The following is a 23,651-nucleotide window of genomic DNA, read 5'->3' on the forward strand; positions in this document are numbered from 1 at the left end:
AATGCCGTAGCCGAACAACTAGCCAAGTTAGCAAGCTCGATGACAGCCATCCGAAGCAGAAGAATCACTTTTCTCTCATTGGAAAGAGCCGTGATAGAGGAGCAAGATGAGATTATGCGAGTGGATCCAACACCTCCGAGTTGGAAAGAAGGGATCGTCAGATTCCTAACTGATGGAACTATACTAGAAGATCAAAAAGGGGCAAAGGCCTTGAAAGGAAAAGCATCCCGCTTCATTGTGATAGATGGAGACTTATAAAAACGTGCTTTCTCGCAGCCCCTCCTAAAGTGCCTGACTCCTGAAGAGGAAAAATTATGTCCTAAGAGAGATACATGAGGGAATTTACGAAAACCACCTTGGAGGAAAGGCCTTAGCGGGAAAAGCCCCCAGGCATGGGTTCTTTTGGCCAACGATGCTCTCCGACGCACATGAGTTGGTTAGGCGATGCCGGGCATGCCAAGAACACGCAAACATTAATCACCAGCCGACAACGCTAATGCAACCCCTTGAAAGTCCCTGCCCTTTTGATCAGAGGGGTTTGGACCTAGTTGGGTCTTTTCCAGAAGCCGCAGGACAAAGAAAGTTTTTGGTCGCGGTGGACTATTTTACAAAGTGGGTAGAGGCCAAGCCGTTAGCCAAGATATCGGAGAAAGATTAAGTTTCTATTGAAGAACATCATATGCCGTTTTGGATCCCCAGCACCATAATATCCGACAATGGGACTCAGTTTTCGGAGAATAAACTTAAGTACTGGTACAAAGAGCTGGTGATCAATAATTCTTCTCATCAGTTAGTAATCACCAAGCAAACGGACAGATGGAGGTCACCAATCGGACAATCCTTTAACACTTGAAGACTCGATTGGGAACCGAAAAGGGGGCATGGGTGGATGAGCTCCCTAGCATTTTATGGACATTTCAAACGACACCAAGGAACCTACGAGAGAATTTCCGTTTAACCTATCTTATGGGACAAATGCCGTAGTGCCGGCAGAAATAGGAGAACTCTGTTGGTGAGTGAAACATTACAACCCAAACTACAACGAGCAAGGGTTGAGGATGAACGTAAATTTTTTCGAAGAGGGCAGAGAAAAAGCCACAATCCGGGCCACTATGTACACAACCAATGCGAGAGTCAATCCGAGAAGTTTTCAAGTGGGAGATCTGGTGATGCGAAAAGCCTAATCTTTGGGCCCCATTGGAAAGTTGGATGCAAAGTGGGACATCCCTCGCACGTGGAACATCGCAAATCTCAAGAAGTATTACTATTAAATTATCTGGGTACGTAAAGTTCCATTTTTGAATGTTTTGTAATAAGGGGAAAAGTAGAAGTGTAGCGTTTTATCCCTCCCCGTCGACCTCTTGTAAAACTCTTGTAATTTAGGTCCAAAGTAATGAAGTTAATTTTTCCGCTGTAGTTCAAAATTTCTTTGAAAAGGGGGATCTATGGATTTTCGAGAGGCCCCCTTGAGGTATCAATTGCCCGGGGACCCCTAACCGAAAATCCACTAAGATCAACCCCCAACGACGTTATCCCTGGAGAATTTTCCCTCCCTAAATGAAGTTGGCAAAGATCCAACTCCGGGACGCAAGCGAAATCATCCCTTGTGACAACCATCCAATCAAAATACATTGCGTAAAAAAAGCAAACTCATCCTAGAAAGATACAACGCAAGTGACATAAAAGTCGATTAAGTAAAATACTACAAAATCACGAGTTAGAACCACCTACTTACAAAAGCACCCCATATGAGGCGAAGTGGTCACCCTAAATAATATGCGTTGATTACATGCCGAGGGTCAAATTCATACTAAACAAATTAATCCGGTTACATTCCGAGATTAAATCCTAAGTAACAAACAGAAAACTACGAAGCTTTTAAACTTGGGGGGCTCAACCGTCGGCAACTTCCACCACCTCCTCTTCACCCTCCGACACCTCAAGATCAAGGAGCCCATTGTCTTCTTCAACAATCCGGCCCTTCTTGCTAAGGGTCCAACGAAAGACACGACAACACCTTCGAATTGCATCATCGTAAATAAGAGTTGCCTTGTCAGTTAAGATCGTATCCAACTTCTTTGATTCTTGGAACCTCGAGACCGCCTCCTCTTGAGCCTTAGCAATAAAAGCAACACAAGTGGCAGAGGCCAAAAATTTCCTCCCAATAGATATCTCTCGCTCAAATCGATGCTCCCTAGAGGCAATATTTTCGAAAGCCTCATCCCTCTCGCTACGTCTAGACCCCGTTGAGTTCAACTCAAAATCAGACATATCCTCTAAATTTTCACCTGAGTCAAAAGAATGACACTTAGGCAAACTCATAATCGCGGCAATATGATCGGTGAATAACCTTCTAGATATGGAGGAAGATCACCCCAAACATGAAAAAAATTTTCGGCAGGTGGATCAAAGCCCGTAACATCCCCTCTACTGAGCCCCGGTACCGAACCACCTGAGGCGCGATCACAAATTGGGAGGGGGACTGCACCCCCTACTCGAGGCGCCGCCTCGAGCCGACGGGTCGCCCCCCTCCCCCCACCTCGAAGTCGCGCCTAGTGCCTCCCCCCACCTTCGTCGTGCCCTCCCTTCCGTCGGGTGTGCCGTCGTCTGTCGGTAATGTAACTCACAGCCATTTTCACAATCACCCTCCCCACTCCACATTTCAATCAAAGAAGCAAAATACAAAGCAAGAACACTAAATGAAGAAGAAACAGAATTTAACTAAGGAAGAGAGTCACCTTTGCTAGCCATTGTGGAGAAAATGGGGTTGGGAGTCTGAAATGCAAATGAAAGGAGAAAAATATAAGTGAGTAAGTGGAAGACAAATATGAGGCACATATCAAACAAATTCAACCAACCACACTGTATAACTTCCAACGCTACTATAAATACCAAAAATATTAATTTTTTAAGGCAACCGCTATTTATTGCAAGTGATTATTTTTCTTATGAAAAGACCTTCCTTGAAAATCGTGTTTCACCTGGTGCATAATTGTGTCGTAGGTAAAATTTTCAATTTTATCAATTCGTAAAAATCTCGACCGCATCAAATATATATATATATATATCTTAGTGATTACATAACTAAATTATTATTGTGCGATACAAATGTTTAATTCACATGATATATATTTATAATTATTATAAAATTTTACTCGTTATTAAAATATATTAGTTTTCAACTTCTCATTAGGGAAACAAATAACTCAAAAATAAAAACATAACAAAACAAGTCAATCAAATAAAAAGTATAATGCAAAGTAACTATTTTGCCCTTGAAAGATACATTACAAAGAATTATCCCCATCACAATGTATCATGAGGAGTGTTGTTGTGCATATAAATTTTTTAATTTAAATCGAGTTAGATCAAACATAAATCAATTACACAGTAAATATAATACATTTGTCATGGAATTGATGTTCAATTTGAGAGAAGTGTTCCATTACACGCCAAATATGTCATATTTATCGTATTTTGATCGAACATAATTTAAATAGAGTTGTTTTTACTGTACGTATATACAAATTTGAGCTATAAAATGTGAACTAATCACCAATCTATGAATCTGATTTCCTGTATTTGTAGTGGCACTAACTACTAGTTGACAACTTACAAATTTAGGGACTGAAGTGAGGAAAAAAAAAAAGTTTAAACTGGTCAGTTTATTTCTAATTATAACATGGTCAGAATGATCAATTTGAACCAAAATTCAAGTTTAGGAATGTTAATATCAAGAAATGAACTTCAGAAACTAAAACGATTCTAAATGAAAACATAATGTAGCAACTATAATATTTAATTCTAATAAAGAAGAAAAATATATGATACTTCTCATTCCTGTAAAGTTCTTAAAAGATGAGGGATATATCTCACTAAATAGCATAATATTTCAACATGCTTAATTTGCTAGGAATGATCATAAATATTTATATAAAAATTACTAGGGCACATCAAAATTTAAATGAATTAGCATATGAGTAACATGTAAATACTAATCCAAACTTCAAAAAAATAAAAATATAACATTGAATAAATATCCTCAATTTTATTAAATTAAACGTATTGTTGAAAAATTTAAATCAAGTAATTTTCGACTACTTAATTTTATTTTAATATTAATATTAGATTAATATTTTTAGATTATAAATTTTTTTATAATATAATGGACGTATCATTTTGAGAATTCTAATAACTGTAACTTATGATTAAATATAAAATAGTGAGAATGGCTTGAGTGTTTATTTCTATTGTAAGAAAATATTCGTACCTTTCACGGGGTACACTTTCATATTTCATATTGTGCTTTTTTTGAGTTATATTGTTAATCTTTTATTAAATGAAACTTCTTACTAAAGCAATCCAAAATAAAGAATTTGACTAATTATTTTTATTTTACTATATTATTATTATTTTTATATTAATTGACATGAATACAAAATAGTGAAATATAATCATATGTGAATACGAAATATAAAATTTTAATTTTGAAAAATATTTTTAATTTAGTAGTACCAATTAAATTTAGAAAGTGAATTACAAATAATAGAAGTAAATAGTATCCTTATCAATTAAAATAATTATTATCAATTTATTTTTAAAATATAATTGTATAATGCTAATGTTTCAATAACAGCAACGTAAATAATATTGTGAACTTAATATATTTTATGACTAACTATGATAACATATTTACCGGTCAAAACATACTTAATATATAATCTCCATAAAAGAAGAGATATTTCTTATTATATGTCACGTCGGTAAGTCTCTACGAGATCATTGACATCCCCATCTCAATTATTATTAATTTTGAACATTTAAAATCAAGATATTTAACAATCACCATCACATTCATAATCATGAGCTATAGTTATATATAACCTGGAGACTACGTCATATTCTAAAGTTGCTAATAGAATGCCAAATTTATTGATGTGTACCCATAAGTCTAAATTACTATAGAGGATGAATACATGCAATCTAGCTTGTTGATAGACGCTACCTTAACGTTGATATACCTCAATTGGATTGTAGTTTTTCTTTTTAGTTTGTTGATGATGATTGTATACTACAAAAGTTCTATTTTCTTTTATTTATTTTTGATTGGCAGTGTATTTTCCGTATGGAGAATAGAGTTCAACGATGTTCCAATTGTAAGCAGTATAGGAAAAAAAAAAAGAAAAAAATTCTCAAAAAACAGTTGATTTGAGCTTCAATAAAGTACCAATTTGTGCATATGGTTGAGTTGATTTTGATCAAGTAATAAATATACAACTACAAATTAGTTTCGGATCCAAACTTTTATTTCTTTGACTAAGAAACAAGGCGGTCTTATTGGAGCCATAATACAAAGAAGGCCGAATTACTACCATACACACTTAATTCTTATTTACAATAGACTCTGGCTGCCGATTTCTTGGAGAACCCAGGAGGGTTGATACTCTGGTGCAAAAGACTCAATACTCCAAATTACTTGAACTCAATCGCCGTGAAAGCTGTCTTCACCAACATTAAGTTGTTAGAATGAAATAAACAAACAAGAAAATGTGTATAGAATCAACAATTAAAGAGAAAACGCGCAACATAATGACATACAATAACAACTTAATATAAGTAACATCTCTCTAAGAACTAATTTAAACACCCAGTTGTCACATATTGGCCGCTAAAAGAAGAGTGCATCTTCGACAACATCTAGAACCACATAATAACCTATATATCCATATATTCCTCTCTACCATTTTCTAGCCAAAAAAGCAACCTTTGACCTTATCAATTGCTTCTTTATCAATTTTTCCCACATTGAGAAATCAAGTAAAGTTGAAACCATTGCAATTTACTTTGTATAATTCAAACCCAAAAGTGTCTAATTTCTATGAAACACTCACGTACTCAACATTCTAATTTGGAAGCGATGGAATTACGGATTCTGAGACCGGTTTAAATATGACAGGCGCAAGAGAGTTGGAGTTGAGACGTAAACAAGAAGTAACCCTCCATTATTTTTCTTGGTTTATTCTCGGTTTGTTCATTATGTTAAGTTTTATTCCCATGTCGCTTTATCAAAACTTTTTGTTTGTCGGACATTTAAGATTCTTGTACAAATTTTACAAAACACCATATTTGTTCATATCATCGACCTCTCAACTTTGCAGGCGTATCAAAGTATTGTTGGAAATTCGATAGCATACAATCACAAATTAGTTCATTTGTGAACTTTAAAAAATAACATACATATAATAAATTGCATAACTGTTCTAGATGCCAGTCTCATTATCGTTTTTTAAATTATTGGTCAAATATCTTAAAAGAATTTTCAACACATCTTAACAAGTTTCAGCACGATAATCATTTGTCAAAAGAAAAGTTAATAATGTATTTCTTGAAAATCTGAACAATTATGGCAATGAATGCAATTTGACCAAAAATAGTAAACTGAATGCTTTTTAAAATGTTCCAAAAAACTTCAAAAACTGTTACAAAGTAGATTACTTTTATAAAATTAAAATTCAACAAAAAAAACTTCACTTAAAGTCCAAAACATATGACTTGTCATGCATTTATCCAAAAACAATTAAATGAATTCATCTATTACTCATCAAAATATTTTGTTAATTTTTCTTCATTATTTGTAAGTTCAAGCTGATTTTGAAAAAATGAGTTTATTATAAAACACTTGACAAGAAAAACAAATCTTTGAGTAAAATATAAAAGCTGATTTTGAAAGCATTAATTGATAACAGAAGAAACAAATCTTTGAGTAAAATATAAAAGCTCATTTTGAAAACATTAATTGATAACAGAAGAACAGTTGACAAGGAAACCAATTTCCAGTAATATTAAAGGTTCTTCAAACGCAATTTAAGTTAGCAAAACTCTGTGTTCCTCAAAAACCATTTATGGACTCATGAAATTATATAGTACTCACAAAATATTTACCAAGTCCTCTTGAAAAACAGATTTTAAATTGGCATCTAGACAACAGTTAGGCATTTTAGTATAGCATTTAATTTTCAAAGTTCACAAATAAAATAATTCATGATCGAATGATATAGATTTTTCAACGCATTTTTCTATGATACGCCTGCAAAAACAAGAGGTTAATAACATGAACCAACATGAATTTTGTAAATTCATACAAGAATGTCAAATGTATTACGAACAAAAAGTTTTAAGGCAAGCGCATGAAAAGAGAACCCAACACAATAAATGCACCAAGAATAAATTTACGAAAAAAAAGGAGGGTTTATTCTCCAATTTAGGTCTCAACTCTAACCTCGCACCCTTCACACTTTGAGCAGCCTCAAAACCCATAATTATTTTCTTTCCAAACGAGAATGGTGATTCTGTGACTTTTCAAAGAAATTAAAGCAATACAATTGGGTTTGAATTATACAAAGTGTAAAATCAATGGTTCAACCACCTTGATTTCAAAATATGGAAGATAAATTGACTTAGAAGAATTAATAGGGGCACTGGTTACTTTTGAGTTAGAAACTAGAATAGAGGAATATGAAGATAGGTAGGCTACCATTAGGTTCTAAAATGTCGTCAAATAGCATACTTTAGCAGCCAACATATGTTTTAACTGAGCATTTAAATCCTACTTAACCTTTTGATTCCCGCACAATCTTTATCGATATGAGGTTATCTACTTCGCACAGAATTGGCAAATCAAATTCAAACTCTGGCCCTCGCTCTTGTAAAAGACAAGTATGAATCACACATACCAACAGACATGCTTCACTTGTAGAATCAAATAAATGCATATCATACATATTACTGAAAAATGATTTATGACCAGTAACAATAAAACTCGCATGTAAAAGAATTCGTGCTAGATTACCAGTAACAACAGTACTTCTCGAAGAGATTATAAATAGTATGACATCTATTCTTTGCATTAAGATAGAATCATGAAGGCACAAAAGAAAACAACACATATACATAATATAGCGACATGCTCTAATTTAAAGGCATAAAATAGATACCGCATAAACAAGATACCTTTCTATATGGCACTTGAGAGAAAATATTCCGTCTGTCCATTAATTGGTCTGGGAAGTTAAAATATCACTGTCCTAAGAGAATATTATAATACTTGAAGTCAAGTTAAAATAAGAGTAAGAGAGAGTGGATGATGGCACTTAGCTTTCAGCGGATTACATATAAGAGTAAAATACTTAGGAAGTTTCATCACAGTCCCAGGAGAATATTAAGATACTTAAGTCAAGTTCAAATAAGAGTAAGACAGAATGGACGGATGACACTTAGCCATCAGTGGATCACATACATGCAATCAGAGGTGAAGTAGGCAAATTGATCAGTAAACATAATGTTACTTACTGCTCCTCAAGTAGACACAGATTCAATAATCAAAGTGAAGACATACATGGCTTTCCATTACCTTCAAGCAGTAGTCTTACTCTAGATTGTGCAATTGACAACCTCAGCATCTTGCTCATATAGCTCCATGTGTTAATAAGTGGAGACAAAAGGTTTCAGCACCAAAGTCCTACGTGAACCAAAGATCATTTGGCAGCAATTTTCAGAAAACCTAAAATATCACTAACCTCTCACACAGGTAGAAATCATTTCCAAAAAAAACTTTTGTGAAAAGCTTGTAAGTGTACGTATGATTCTTTTACATCAATGCAAATAACCTTTTCCCAAAACAAGAAAATCACTTCCACTACATTTTTGCATTCATTTAGATAATATAACTTCAAGTAAAGAACTTTCTGAAACAGAAAATGCATACATTTATATTATTGCTGCAGTCACATTCTTTCCTATCTCAATGGTAGGAAGATCATCCAACACACCAAGATGACAATCCAAACCAAAGCCTGTAGATCCTCATGGCAGATTTGGAGAAACAAAGTGACTATGTCATGAACACTCATCGCAATTTGATAAAGTCTTGCAATTAACACAAGCATACTGATCAGAACCTATTAGGCTTAAGAAAGGGGACGGGAAAATATATGCCTTCAGAACACATTACAGACGTTTTGGAAAATGATAAGTCAAAACAAAGCGACAATCAAACTGTAAATAGTGAAATCTTAAGGAGGATTTAATTGCAGTAACCCGGGGAACAAAATTGTTTGAGGTTCAAATAGGCCACTGCTGTTGATTGCATTCTGAGGATCAGGGATTTCAATGGTAAATTAATGTCACTAAGAGTGGAAAATGACCAGATAAAACCAAGAAAAAACAATCATAAGCACAACAGTTTCTGAACAGAAATATTAGAACCAATCCATTCACAACTGAACAAAGACATGGCCTGAATTTCCAAACCAATCAAATTTACACATAACTGACCTTGTCTTCCACCAGTTAACTTGATTTGGACACCCTTGTCGACAAACTTCGCCAAATCCAAAACCGTTCCTTTTCGACCAGACTGAAACAAAGAAACAATCTGTATATTAGAAAAACTGACAAAAACATATATAGACATATAGATCTATATATATGCACCCGTGCACGCACACACGCCTGAGAAAGAAGAACCAGTAATTCGTGTCCTTATTAAGGCTAGAATACCATGTTTAGGGAATACGTCTCACGAGAGATTGCTAAAGAACAGCACCTTTATGCAGCAACAAATATGGCCTGCAATTGTCGAAGGACCAAAGAAAACAATGAGAATAAACTTAACAGCTCTTCACTACACATCTTTTAACAAACAAGGGTAAATACATGATGCACCATATACAAGAACAAAACATGCAACTTACCTGTAATTAGAATTACTTATTCCCGCATTCTGAAAATGACATGAAAGAAAGACTGCAGCTCATCCTTGAGCATGATTTAGAGCAAAGAAAGGATACAAGGGACAGTTCCACCAAAAGAACACTATCCCAAGAACACATTTTCTTGAAAATGAAGATAAATTCACCAACTTGACTTATTTTTTCTTGAAAGGAGAAGCGTTAAACATAGTCAAGAGACTTGGAAATAATTTTCAGGGAAGTTCCTTAAAAGTAGTTCCAACAATTTCCTCGGTCATGTCTTGAAAATTTTACTATTTGGGAGTTGCTGATGCCAGAATTACCAACCCGTGTACAACTTCAACATAGAATGTTAGGAACGAACACCACCATTTTCTCACCATTTTATCCAGTGTAGCAATAAAAATCACAACAACATCAATACAGTAATCAAACAAAAAAACAACCATACCAAAAGGGAAGAGGCCTCAGAACCTCCAATGATGGGAGCCGTCTTGGCTATTCTCCTCGCAAGTTCTGAACCAACAAAACTATCTTCACCGGCATCCTTGCATTTAAGTCCCGCACCTTTGTCCCCGGCAATAGTAATCCACGGCGTACTAGAGAATCCATGTAGTAGTTGAATTTCAAGAACCTTGAAATCATTCACCAACACCATAAAGAAAAAAAAAACAGAGTAAGACCGTGTAATTCAAGAATTCGTGATCTTTAAGAAGTACTCATACCAAGTTTTTCATTGGGCAGATAAATTCATTTAAACAAGATACATTTAATTTCACAAAGCAAGAACCCTAAATCAAGAAACTTAAAAAAGAAAAAAAAAACTCACTTGCTTTGATCAAGAAGTACCTACTGAAAAAAAGAAGAAACTGAGGTTGGAGAATGGTGGCTGTCGGCGGAGGAAGGCGACTGGTGGCTGACAGCGGAGGAAGGCACGGCTGCCTCAAGTATTGAGAATTGATGCTGCAGATGAAATGGGACGTTTTTCTAGGCTTTTTTCTAATTACACTGATATTTCATTTTTATAGGATTTTTGTATGTGTTTGGTATTTTACAACGACTATAAAATTTAGATTGGGCTGGGCCGGGCACACTTTGTTGGGCCTTAATGGATAAGTTGTTTTATCTTGTTTGCCACATACATTTAGTTCTATAAAATAAATAGTTAATTACATTAATTTTTATTAATTATTATTTGTCATCATTATTTTTTACTTTTTTTAATCCATCCATTTATGTTAAATTTTTAATTATTTTTTTATTATAAATCATTCAGAATTTACATCAATTAGGTTTTATAATTTAAGTAATTTAATATAAAAACGTTTCTCAGTTTTTAAAACTAGTTTTGTCCATCAATTAATACATACCATAAATTTTTTTTTATTTTTTATTTTATTATATTTATGATTATTTCATCATGTTTTTCTTTTATTAATGTACATACATACTTATTATTGATTTTTTTAAGAAGTCATGTGACAAAAACTACACTGTTTAGTATCACATTTACAAATTCTTTAAATTATAAAAATTATATTTATCTATTCAAATCTTATTGACTCAATTAAATATTTAATTCATGTAAATAAATAGTTCAGTCAGCAGAGGAAGGCAGCTGCTTGAAATCTTGACGACTGATGCAACCGTTGAAATAGAACGAACAAATTTTATTTTTCAATATTTTTTGCTATTTTTTCTTTTTACTTTCAACTGATATTCCTATGATTTATAGTGTCTGTTTTAGTGTGTGTTGTGCATTTCACAACGGTAACAAATTTGCAATTTTACAACTCACTTCCAATTGGGCTGAGCTGGTGGGCTTAATGGATAAACAATCTCTTTCAAAATTCACATCAATTAGTTTTTATAATTGAAGTAATTTTATATAAGAACCTTTCACAATTTTTAAAACTCGATTTTGTCCATCAATTAACGCTATAATATTTTTTTAGTTAATTATATTTATGTTTATATCAGAATTTTTTTTTATGTACGTACTTATTTATTATTGATTATATTTGAGAGGCCATGTAACAAAACTATAGCGTTTAATATCAATTATTAAAAAAATATTATTCTTAAATTAATCAATTTACAAATTTTTTAAATTATAAAAATTATATTTATCTATTCAAATGTTATTGACTCAATTAAAAGTTGGATTCATTTATAAATAATTTTATTGAGTGAAGTGATCATAATCATATAAATATGGTTAAGTTGGTATTTATAATTTAATATAATTAATATTAATTTATTCTATATATATGTGTGTGTCTTTATTCAATTTATTTATTTTTAAGCATTATTTGGCTTATAATTTACTTATTGGATACATTTTATTCTTAATATTTTAATTACACATTTCGAATTAATGCATTTTAATTTCATAATGCAAAAACCCTTCTTGAGAAGTTCGAAGAAGCCTCTGTTGTTCAGGTGTCGAAAACAGATAATGCCGTAGCCGACCAACTAGCCAAGTTAGCAAGCTCGATGACAGCCATCCGAAGCAGAAGAATCACTTTTCTCTCATTGGAAAGAGCTGTGATAGAGGAGCAAGATGAGATTATGCGAGTGGATCCAACACCTCCGAGTTGGAAAGAAGGGATCGTCAGATTCCTAACTGATGGAACTATACTAGAAGATCAAAAAGAGGCAAAGGCCTTGAAAGGAAAAGCATCCCGCTTCATTGTGATAGATGGAGACTTATAAAAACGTGCTTTCTCGCAGCCCCTCCTAAAGTGCCTGACTCCTGAAGAGGAAAAATTATGTCCTAAGAGAGATACATGAGGGAATTTACGAAAACCACCTTGGAGGAAAGGCCTTAGCGGGAAAAGCCCCCAGGCATGGGTTCTTTTGGCCAACGATGCTCTCCGACGCACATGAGTTGGTTAGGCGATGCCGGGCATGCCAAGAACACGCAAACATTAATCACCAGCCGACAACACTAATGCAACCCCTTGAAAGTCCCTGCCCTTTTGATCAGAGGGGTTTGGACCTAGTTGGGTCTTTTCCAGAAGCCGCAGGACAAAGAAAGTTCTTGGTCGCGGTGGACTATTTTACAAAGTGGGTAGAGGCCAAGCCGTTAGCCAAGATATCGGAGAAAGATTAAGTTTCTATTGAAGAACATCATATGCCGTTTTGGATCCCCCGCACCATAATATCCGACAATGGGACTCAGTTTTCGGGGAATAAACTTAAGTACTGGTACAAAGAGCTGGTGATCAATAATTCTTCTCATCAGTTAGTAATCACCAAGCAAACGGACAGATGGAGGTCACCAATCGGACAATCCTTTAACACTCGAAGACTCGATTGGGAACCGAAAAGGGGGCATGGGTGGATGAGCTCCCTAGCATTTTATGGACATTTCAAACGACACCAAGGAACCTACGAGAGAATTTCTGTTTAACCTATCATATGGGACAAATGCCGTAGTGCCGGCAGAAATAGGAGAACTCTGTTGGCGAGTGAAACATTACAACCCAAACTACAACGAGCAAGGGTTGAGGATGAACGTAAATTTTTTCGAAGAGGGCAGAGAAAAAGCCACAATCCGGGCCACTATGTACACAACCAATGCGAGAGTCAATCCGAGAAGTTTTCAAGTGGGAGATCTGGTGATTCGAAAAACCTAATCTTCGGGCCCCATTGGAAAGTTGGATGCAAAGTGGGACATCCCTCGCACGTGGAACATCGCAAATCTCAAGAAGTATTACTATTAAGTTATTTGGGTACGTAAAGTTCCATTTTTGAATGTTTTGTAATAAGGGGCAAAGTAGAAGTGTAGCGTTTTATCCCTCCCAGTCGACCTCTTGTAAAACTCTTGTAATTTACGTCCAAAGTAATGAAGTTAATATTTCCGCTGTAGTTCAAAATTTCTTTGAAAAGGGGGATCTATGGATTTTCGAGAGGCCCCCTTGAGGTATCAATTGCCCGGGGACCCCTAACCGAAAATCCACTAAGATCAACCCCCCAACGACGTTATCCCTGGAGAATTTTCCCTCCCGAAATGAAGTTGGCAAAGATCCAACTCCGGGACGCAAGCGAAATCATCCCTTGTGACAACCATCCAATCAAAATACATTGCGTAAAAAAAGTAAACTCATCCTAGAAAGACACAACGCAAGTGACATAAAAGTCGATTAAGTAAAATACTACAAAATCACGAGTTAGAACCACCTACTTACAAAAGCACCCCATATGAGGCGAAGCGGTCACCCTAAATAATATGCGTTGATTACATGCCGAGAGTCGAATTCATACTAAACAAATTAATCCGATTACATTCCGAGATTAAATCCTAAGTAACAAACAGAAAACTACGAAGCTTTTAAACTTGGGGGGCTCAACCGTCGGCAACTTCCACCACCTCCTCTTCACCCTCCGACACCTCAAGATCAAGGAGCCCATTGTCTTCTTCAACAATCCGGCCCTTCTTGCTAAGGGTCCAACGAAAGACACGACAACACCTTCGAATTGCATCATCGTAAATAAGAGTTGCCTTGTCAGTTAAGATCGTATCCAACTTCTTTGATTCTTGGAACCTCGAGACCGCCTCCTCTTGAGCCTTAGCAATAAAAGCAACACAAGAGGCAGAGGCCAAAAATTTCCTCCCAATAGATATCTCTCGCTCAAATCGATGCTCCCTAGAGGCAATATTTTCGAAAGCCTCATCCCTCTCGCTACGTCTAGACCCCGTTGAGTTCAACTCAAACTCAGACATATCCTCTAAATTTTTACCTGAGTCAAAAGAATGACACTTAGGCAAACTCATAATCGCGGCAATATGATCGGTGAATAACCTTCTAGATATGGAGGAAGATCACCCCAAACGTGAAAAAAATTTTCGGCAGGTGGATCAAAGCCCGTAACATCCCCTCTACTGAGCCCCGGTACCGAACCACCTGAGGCGCGATCACAAGTTGGGAGGGGGACTGCACCCCCTACTCGAGGCGCCGCCTCGAGCCGACGGGTCGCCCCCCTCCCCCCACCTCGAAGTCGCGCCTCGTGCCTCCCCCCACCTTCGCCGTGCCCTCCCTTCCGTCGGGTGTGCCGTCGTCTGTCGGTAATGTAACTCACAGCCATTTTCACAATCACCCTCCCCACTCCACATTTCAATCAAAGAAGCAAAATACAAAACAAGAACACTAAATGAAGAAGAAACAAAATTTAACTAAGGAAGAGAGTAACCTTTGCTAGCCATTGTGGAGAAAATGGGGTTGGGAGTCTGAAATGCAAATGAAAGGAGAAAAATATAAGTGAGTAAGTGGAAGACAAATATGAGGCACATATCAAACAAATTCAACCAACCACACTGTATAACTTCCAACGCTACTATAAATACCAAAAATATTAATTTTTTAAGGCAACCACTATTTATTGCAAGTGATTATTTTTCTTATGAAAAGACCTTCCTTGAAAATCGTGTTTCACCTGGTGCATAATTGTGTCGTAGGTAAAATTTTTAATTTTATCAATTCGTAAAAATCTCGACCGCATCAAATATATATATATATATATCAAAGTGATTACATAACTAAATTATTATTGTGCGATACTAATGTTTAATTCACATGATATATATTTATAATTATTATAAAATTTTACTCGTTATTAAAATATATTAGTTTTCAACTTCTCATTAAGGAAACAAATAACTCAAAAATAAAAACATAACAAAACAAGTCAATCAAATAAAAAGTATAATGCAAAGTAACTATTTTGCCCTTGAAAGATACATTACAAAGAATTATCCCCATCACAATGTATCATGAGGAGTGTTGTTGTACATATAAATTTTTTAATTTAAATCGAGTTAGATCAAACATAAATCAATTACACAGTAAATATAATACATTTGTCATGGAATTGATGTTCAATTTGAGAGAAGTGTTCCATTACACGCCAAATATGTCATATTTATCGTATTTTGATCGAACATAATTTAAATAGAGTTGTTTTTACTGTACGTATATACAAATTTGAGCTATAAAATGTGAACTAATCACCAATCTATGAATCTGATTTCCTGTATTTGTAGTGGCACTAACTACTAGTTGACAACTTACAAATTTAGGGACTGAAGTGAGGAAAAAAAAAAAAAAAGTTTAAACTGGTCAGTTTATTCCTAATTATAACATGGTCAGAATGATCAATTTGAACCAAAATTCAAGTTTAGGAATGTTAATATCAAGAAATGAACTTGAGAAACTAAAACGATTCTAAATGAAAACATAATGAAGCAACTATAATATTTAATTCTAATAAAGAAGAAAAATATATGATACTTCTCATTCCTGTAAAGTTCTTAAAAGATGAGTGATATATCTCACTAAATAGCATAATATTTCAACATGCTTAATTTGCTAGGAATGATCATAAATATTTATATAAAAATTACTAGGGCACATCAAAATTTAAATGAATTAGCATATGAGTAACATGTAAATACTAATCCAAACTTCAAAAGAATAAAAATATAACATTGAATAAATATCCTCAATTTTATTAAATTAAACGTATTGTTGAAAAATTTAAATCAAGTAATTTTCGACTAATTAATTTTATTTTAATATTAATATTAGATTAATATTTTTAGATTATAAATTTTTTTATAATATAATGGACGTATCATTTTGAGAATTCTAATAACAGTAACTTATGATTAAATATAAAATAGTGAGAATAGCTTGAGTGTTTATTTCTATTGTAAGAAAATATTCGTACCTTTCACGGGGTACACTTTCATATTTCATATTGTGCTTTTTTTGAGTTATATTGTTAATCTTTTATTAAATGAAACTTCTTACTAAAGCAATCCAAAATAAAGAATTTGACTAATTATTTTTATTTTACTATATTATTATTATTATTTTTATATTGATTGACATGAATACAAAATAGTGAAATATAATCATATGTGAATACGAAATATAAAATTTTAATTTTGAAAAATATTTTTAATTTAGTAGTACCAATTAAATTTAGAAAGTGAATTACAAATAATAGAAGTAAATAGTATCCTTATCAATTAAAATAATTATTATCAATTTATTTTTAAAATATAATTGTATAATGCTAATGTTTCAATAACAGAAACGTATATAATATTGTGAACTTAATATATTTTATGACTAACTATGATAACATATTTACCGGTCAAAACATACTTAATATATAATCTCCATAAAAGAAGAGATATTTCTTATTATATGTCACGTCGATAAATCTCTACGAGATCATTGACATCCCCATTTCAATTATTATTAATTTTGAACATTTAAAATCAAGATATTTAACAATCACCATCACATTCATAATTATGAGCTATAGTTATATATAACCTGGAGACTACGTCATATTCTAAAGTTGCTAATAGAATGCCAAATTTATTGATGTGTACCCATAAGTCTAAATTACTATAGAGGATGAATACATGCAAGCTAGCTTGTTGATAGACGCTACCTTAACGTTGATATACCTCAATTGGATTGTAGTTTTTCTTTTTAGTTTGTTGATGATGATTGTATACTACAAAAGTTCTATTTTCTTTTATTTATTTTTGATTGGCAGTGTATTTTCCGTATGGAAAATAGAGTTCAACGATGTTCCAATTGTAAGCAGTATAGGAAAAAAAAAAAAAGAAAAAAATTCTCAAAAAACAGTTGATTTGAGCTTCAATAAAGTACCAATTTGTGCATATGGTTGAGTTGATTTTGATCAAGTAATAAATATACAACTACAAATTAGTTTCGGATCCAAACTTTTATTTCTTTGGCTAAGAAACAAGGCGGTCTTATTGGAGCCATAATACAAAGAAGGCCGAATTACTACCATACACACTTAATTCTTATTTACAATAGAATCTGGCTGCCGAACCCAGGAGGGTTGATACTCTGGTGCAAAAGACTCAATACTCCAAATTACTTGAACCCAATCGCCGTGAAAGCTGTCTTCACCAACATTAAGTTGTTAGAATGAAATAAACAAACAAGAAAATGTGTACAGAATCAACAATTAAAGAGAAAATGCGCAACATAATGACATGCAATAACAACTTAATATAAATAACATCTCTCTAAGAACTAATTTAAACACCCAGTTCTCACATATTGGCCGCTAAAAGAAGAGTGCATCTTCGACAACATCTAGAACCACATAATAACCTATATATCCATATATTCCTCTCTACCATTTTCTAGCCAAAAAAGCAACCTTTGACCTTATCAATTGCTTCTTTATCAATTTTTCCCACATTGAGAAATCAAGTAAAGTTGAAACCATTGCAATTTACTTTTGTATAATTCAAACCCAAAAGTGTCTAATTTCTATGAAACACTCACGTACTCAACATTCTAATTTGGAAGCGATGGAATTACGGATTCTGAGACCGCTTTAAATATGACAGGCGCAAGAGAGTTGGAGTTGAGACGTAAACAAGAAGTAACCCTCCATTATTTTTCTTGGTTTATACTCGGTTTGTTCATTATGTTAGGTTTTATTCCCATATCGCTTTATCAAAACTTTTTGTTTGTCGTACATTTAAGATTCTTGTACAAATTTTACAAAACACCATATTTGTTCATATCATCGACATCTCAACTTTGCAGGCGTATCAAAGTATTGTTGGAAATTCTATAGCATACAATCACAAATTAGTTCATTTGTGAACTTTAAAAAATAACATACATATAATAAATTGCATAACTGTTCTAGATGCCAGTCTCATTATCGTTTTTTAAATTATTGGTCAAATATCTTAAAAGAATTTTCAACACATCTTAACAAAGTTTCAGCACGATAATCATTTGTCAAAAGAAAAGTTAATAATGTATTTCTTGAAAATCTGAACAATTATGGCAATGAATGCAATTTGACCAAAAGTAGTAAACTGAATGCTTTTTAAAATGTTCCAAAAAACTTCAAAAACTGTTTCAAAGTAGATTACTTTTATAAAATTAAAATTCAACAAAAAAAACTTCACTTAAAGTCCAAAACATATGACTTGTCATGCATTTATCCAAAAACAATTAAATGAATTCATCTATTACTAATCAAAATATTTTGTTAATTTTTCTTCATTATTTGTAAGTTCAAGCTGATTTTGAAAAAATGAGTTTATTATAAAACACTTGACAAGAAAAACAAATATTTGAGTAAAATATAAAAGCTGATTTTGAAAGCATTAATTGATAACAGAAGAAACAAATCTTTGAGTAAAATATAAAAGCTCATTTTGAAAACATTAATTGATAACAGAAGAACAGTTGACAAGGAAACCAATTTCCAGTAATATTAAAGGTTCTTCAAACGCAATTTAAGTTAGCAAAACTCTGTGTTCCTCAAAAACCATTTATGGACTCATGAAATTATATAGTACTCACAAAATATTTACCAAGTCCTCTTGAAAAACAGATTTCAAATTGGCATCTAGACAACAGTTAGGCATTTTAGTATAGCATTTAATTTTCAAAGTTCACAAATAAAATAATCCATGATCGAATGATATAGATTTTTCAACGCATTTTTCTATGATACGCCTGCAAAAACAAGAGGTTAATAACATGAACCAACATGAATTTTGTAAATTCATACAAGAATGTCAAATGTATTACGAACAAAAAGTTTTAAGGCAAGCGCATGAAAAGAGAACCCAACACAATAAATGCACCAAGAATAAATTTACGAAAACAAAGGAGGGTTTATTCTCCAATTTAGGTCTCAACTCTAACCTTGCACCCTTCACACTTTGAGCAGCCTCAAAACCCATAATTATTTTCTTTCCAAACGAGAATGGTGATTCTGTGACTTTTCAAAGAAATTAAAGCAATACAATTGGGTTTGAATTATACAAAGTGTAAAATCAATGGTTCAACCACCTTGATTTCAAAATATGGAAGATAAATTGACTTAGAAGAATTAATAGGGGCACTGGTTACTTTTGAGTTAGAAACTAGAATAGAGGAATATGAAGATAGGTAGGCTACCATTAGGTTCTAAAATGTCGTCAAATAGCATACTTTAGCAGCCAACATATGTTTTAACTGAGCATTTAAATCCTACTTAACCTTTTGATTCCCGCACAATCTTTATCGATATGAGGTTATCTACTTCGCACAGAATTGGCAAATCAAATTCAAACTCTGGCCCTCGCTCTTGTAAAAGACAAGTATGAATCACACATACCAACTGACATGCTTCACTTGTAGAATCAAATAAATGCATATCATACATATTACTGAAAAATGATTTATGACCAGTAACAATAAAACTCGCATATAAAAGAATTCGTGCTAGATTACCAGTAACAACAGTACTTCTCGAAGAGATTATAAATAGTATGACATCTATTCTTTGCATTAAGATAGAATCATGAATGCACAAAAGAAAACAACACATATACATAATATAGCGACATGCTCTAATTTAAAGGCATAAAATAGATACCGCATAAACAAGATACCTTTCTATATGGCACTTGAGAGAAAATATTCTGTCTGTCCATTAATTGGTCTGGGAAGTTAAAATATCACTGTCCTAAGAGAATATTATAATACTTGAAGTCAAGTTAAAATAAGAGTAAGAGAGAGTGGATGATGGCACTTAGCTTTCAGCGGATTACATATAAGAGTAAAATACTTAGGAAGTTTCATCACAGTCCCAGGAGAATATTAAGATACTTAAGTCAAGTTCAAATAAGAGTAAGAGAGAATGGACGGATGACACTTAGCCATCAGTGGATCACATACATGCAATCAGAGGTGAAGTAGGCAAATTGATCAGTAAACATAATGTTACTTACTGCTCCTCAAGTAGACACAGATTCAATAATCAAAGTGAAGACATACATGGCTTTCCATTACCTTCAAGCAGTAGTCTTACTCTAGATTGTGCAATTGACAACCTCAGCATCTTGCTCATATAGCTCCATGTGTTAATAAGTGGAGACAAAAGGTTTCAGCACCAAAGTCCTACGTGAACCAAAGATCATTTGGCAGCAATTTTCAGAAAACCTAAAATATCACTAACCTCTCACACAGGTAGAAATCATTTCCAAAAAAAACTTTTGTGAAAAGCTTGTAAGTGTACGTATGATTCTTTTACATCAATGCAAATAACCTTTTCCCAAAACAAGAAAATCACTTCCACTACATTTTTGCATTCATTTAGATAATATAACTTCAAGTAAAGAACTTTCTGAAACAGAAAATGCATACATTTATATTATTGCTGCAGTCACATTCTTTCCTATCTCAATGGTAGGAAGATCATCCAACACACCAAGATGACAATCCAAACCAAAGCCTGTAGATCCTCATGGCAGATTTGGAGAAACAAAGTGACTATGTCATGAACACTCATCGCAATTTGATAAAGTCTTGCAATTAACACAAGCGTACTGATCAAAACCTATTAGGCTTAAGAAAAGGGACGGGAAAATATATGCCTTCAGAACACATTACAGACGTTTTGGAAAATGATAAGTCAAAACAAAGCGACAATCAAACTGTAAATAGTGAAATCTTAAGGAGGATTTAATTGCAGTAACCCGGGGAACAAAATTGTTTGAGGTTCAAATAGGCCACTGCTGTTGATTGCATTCTGAGGATCAGGGATTTCAATGGTAAATTAATGTCACTAAGAGTGGAAAATGACCAGATAAAACCAAGAAAAAACAATCATAAGCACAACAGTTTCTGAACAGAAATATTAGAACCAATCCATTCACAACTGAACAAAGACATGGCCTGAATTTCCAAACCAATCAAATTTACACATAACTGACCTTGTCTTCCACCAGTTAACTTGATTTGGACACCCTTGTCGACAAACTTCGCCAAATCCAAAACCGTTCCTTTTCGACCAGACTGAAACAAAGAAACAATCTGTATATCAGAAAAACTGACAAAAACATATATAGACATATAGATCTATATATATGCACCCGTGCACGCACGCACGCCTGAGAAAGAAGAACCAGTAATTCGTGTCCTTATTAAGGCTAGAATAGCATGTTCAGGGAATACGTCTCACGAGAGATTGCTAAAGAACAGCACCTTTATGCAGCAACAAATATGGCCGGCAATTGTCGAAGGACCAAAGAAAACAATGAGAATAAACTTAACAGCTCTTCACTACACATCTTTTAACAAACAAGGGTAAATACATGATGCACCATATACAAGAACAAAACATGCAACTTACCTGTAATTAGAATTACTTATTCCCGCATTCTGAAAATGACATGAAAGAAAGACTGCAGCTCATCCTTGCACATGATTTAGAGCAAAGAAAGGATACAAGGGACAGTTCCACCAAAAGAACACTATCCCAAGAACACATTTTCTTGAAAATGAAGATAAATTCACCAACTTGACTTATTTTTTCTTGAAAGGAGAAGCAGTTAAACATAGTCAAGAGACTTGGAAATAGTTTTCAGGGAAGTTCCTTAAAAGTAGTTCCAACAATTTCCTCGGTCATGTCTTGAAAATTTTATTATTTGGGAGTTGCTGATGCCAGAATTACCAACCCATGTACAACTTCAACATAGAATGTTAGGAACGAACACCACCATTTTCTCACCATTTTATCCAGTGTAGCAATAAAAATCACAACAAAATCAATACAGTAATCAAACAAAAAAACAACCATACCAAAAGGGAAGAGGCCTCAGAACCTCCAATGATGGGAGCCGTCTTGGCTATTCTCCTCGCAAGTTCTGAACCAACAAAACTATCTTCACCGGCATCCTTGCATTTAAGTCCCGCACCTTTGTCCCCGGCAATAGTAATCCACGGCGTACTAGAGAATCCATGTACTAGTTGAATTTCAAGAACCTTGAAATCATTCACCAACACCATAAAGAAAACAAAAAAAAACAGAGTAAGACCGTGTAATTCAAGAATTCGTGATCTTTAAGAAGTACTCATACCAAGTTTTCCATTGGGCAGATAAATTCATTTAAACAAGATACATTTAATTTCACAAAGCAAGAACCCTAAATCAAGAAACTTAAAAAAGAAAAAAAAAACTCACTTGCTTTGATCAAGAAGTACCTACTGAAAAAAAGAAGAAACTGAGGTTGGAGAATGGTGGCTGTCGGCGGAGGAAGGCGACTGGTGGCTGACAGCGGAGGAAGGCACGGCTGCCTCAAGTGTTGAGAATTGATGCTGCAGATGAAATGGGACGTTTTTCTAGGCTTTTTTCTAATTACTCTGATATTTCATTTTTATAGGGTTTTTGTATGTGTTTGGTATTTTACAACGACTATAAAATTTAGATTGGGCTGGGCCGGGCACACTTTGTTGGGCCTTAATGGATAAGTTGTTTTATCTTGTTTGCCACATACATTTAGTTCTATAAATATAAATAGTTAATTACATTAATTTTTATTAATTATTATTTGTCATCATTATTTTTTACTTTTTTTAATCCATCCATTTATGTTAAATTTTGAATTATTTTTTTATTATAAATCATTCAAAATTTACATCAACTAGGTTTTATAATTTAAGTAATTTAATATAAAAACCTTTCTCAATTTTTAAAACTCGTTTTGTCCATCAATTAATACATACCATAAATTTTTTTTTATTTTTTATTTTATTATATTTATGATTATTTCATCATGTTTTTCTTTTTTTAATGTACATACATACTTATTATTGATTTTATTTAAGAGGTCATGTGACAAAAACTACAGTGTTTAGTATCACATTTATAAATTCTTTAAATTATAAAAATTATATTTATCTATTCAAATGTTATTGACTCAATTAAAAATTTAATTCATTTAAATAAATAGTTCAGTCAGCAGAGGAACGCGGCTGCTTGAAATCTTGACGACTGATGCACCCGTTGAAATAGAACGAACAAATTTTGTTTTTCTATATTTTT

General features: G+C 33.6%; 2 long non-coding RNA genes across 15 annotated transcripts; both read right to left on the bottom strand.

Moving 5' to 3' along the window:
* Positions 1–5,207: 5,207 nt before the first annotated feature.
* LOC148786783 (uncharacterized) lies at positions 5,208–10,770 on the bottom strand. 8 transcript variants are annotated; one of them, XR_016067877.1, is made up of 6 exons: positions 10,579–10,770; positions 10,201–10,383; positions 9,559–9,627; positions 9,334–9,415; positions 8,411–8,518; positions 5,208–8,060 (listed from the first exon to the last, which is right to left on the bottom strand). It is a non-coding gene; the product is annotated as an uncharacterized LOC148786783 (long non-coding RNA). The 8 variants fall into 8 exon arrangements; XR_016067873.1 differs by having other exon boundaries at positions 5,208–8,084; XR_016067876.1 differs by having other exon boundaries at positions 5,208–5,498; positions 8,011–8,518.
* A 6,635-nt stretch (positions 10,771–17,405) lies between these two features.
* LOC105178925 (uncharacterized) lies at positions 17,406–22,980 on the bottom strand. Of its 7 annotated transcripts, XR_016067853.1 has the most exons (5): positions 22,791–22,980; positions 22,409–22,591; positions 21,541–21,622; positions 20,972–21,059; positions 17,406–20,725 (listed from the first exon to the last, which is right to left on the bottom strand). It is a non-coding gene; the product is annotated as an uncharacterized LOC105178925 (long non-coding RNA). The 7 variants fall into 7 exon arrangements; XR_002288448.2 differs by lacking the exon at positions 20,972–21,059; XR_016067851.1 differs by having other exon boundaries at positions 17,406–21,059.
* Positions 22,981–23,651: the final 671 nt, after the last annotated feature.

The sequence above is a fragment of the Sesamum indicum genome, linkage group LG10 (assembly GCF_026168435.1).
Source record: "Sesamum indicum cultivar Baizhima isolate 11 linkage group LG10, ASM2616843v1, whole genome shotgun sequence".
NCBI classification, from domain to species: domain Eukaryota; kingdom Viridiplantae; phylum Streptophyta; class Magnoliopsida; order Lamiales; family Pedaliaceae; genus Sesamum; species Sesamum indicum.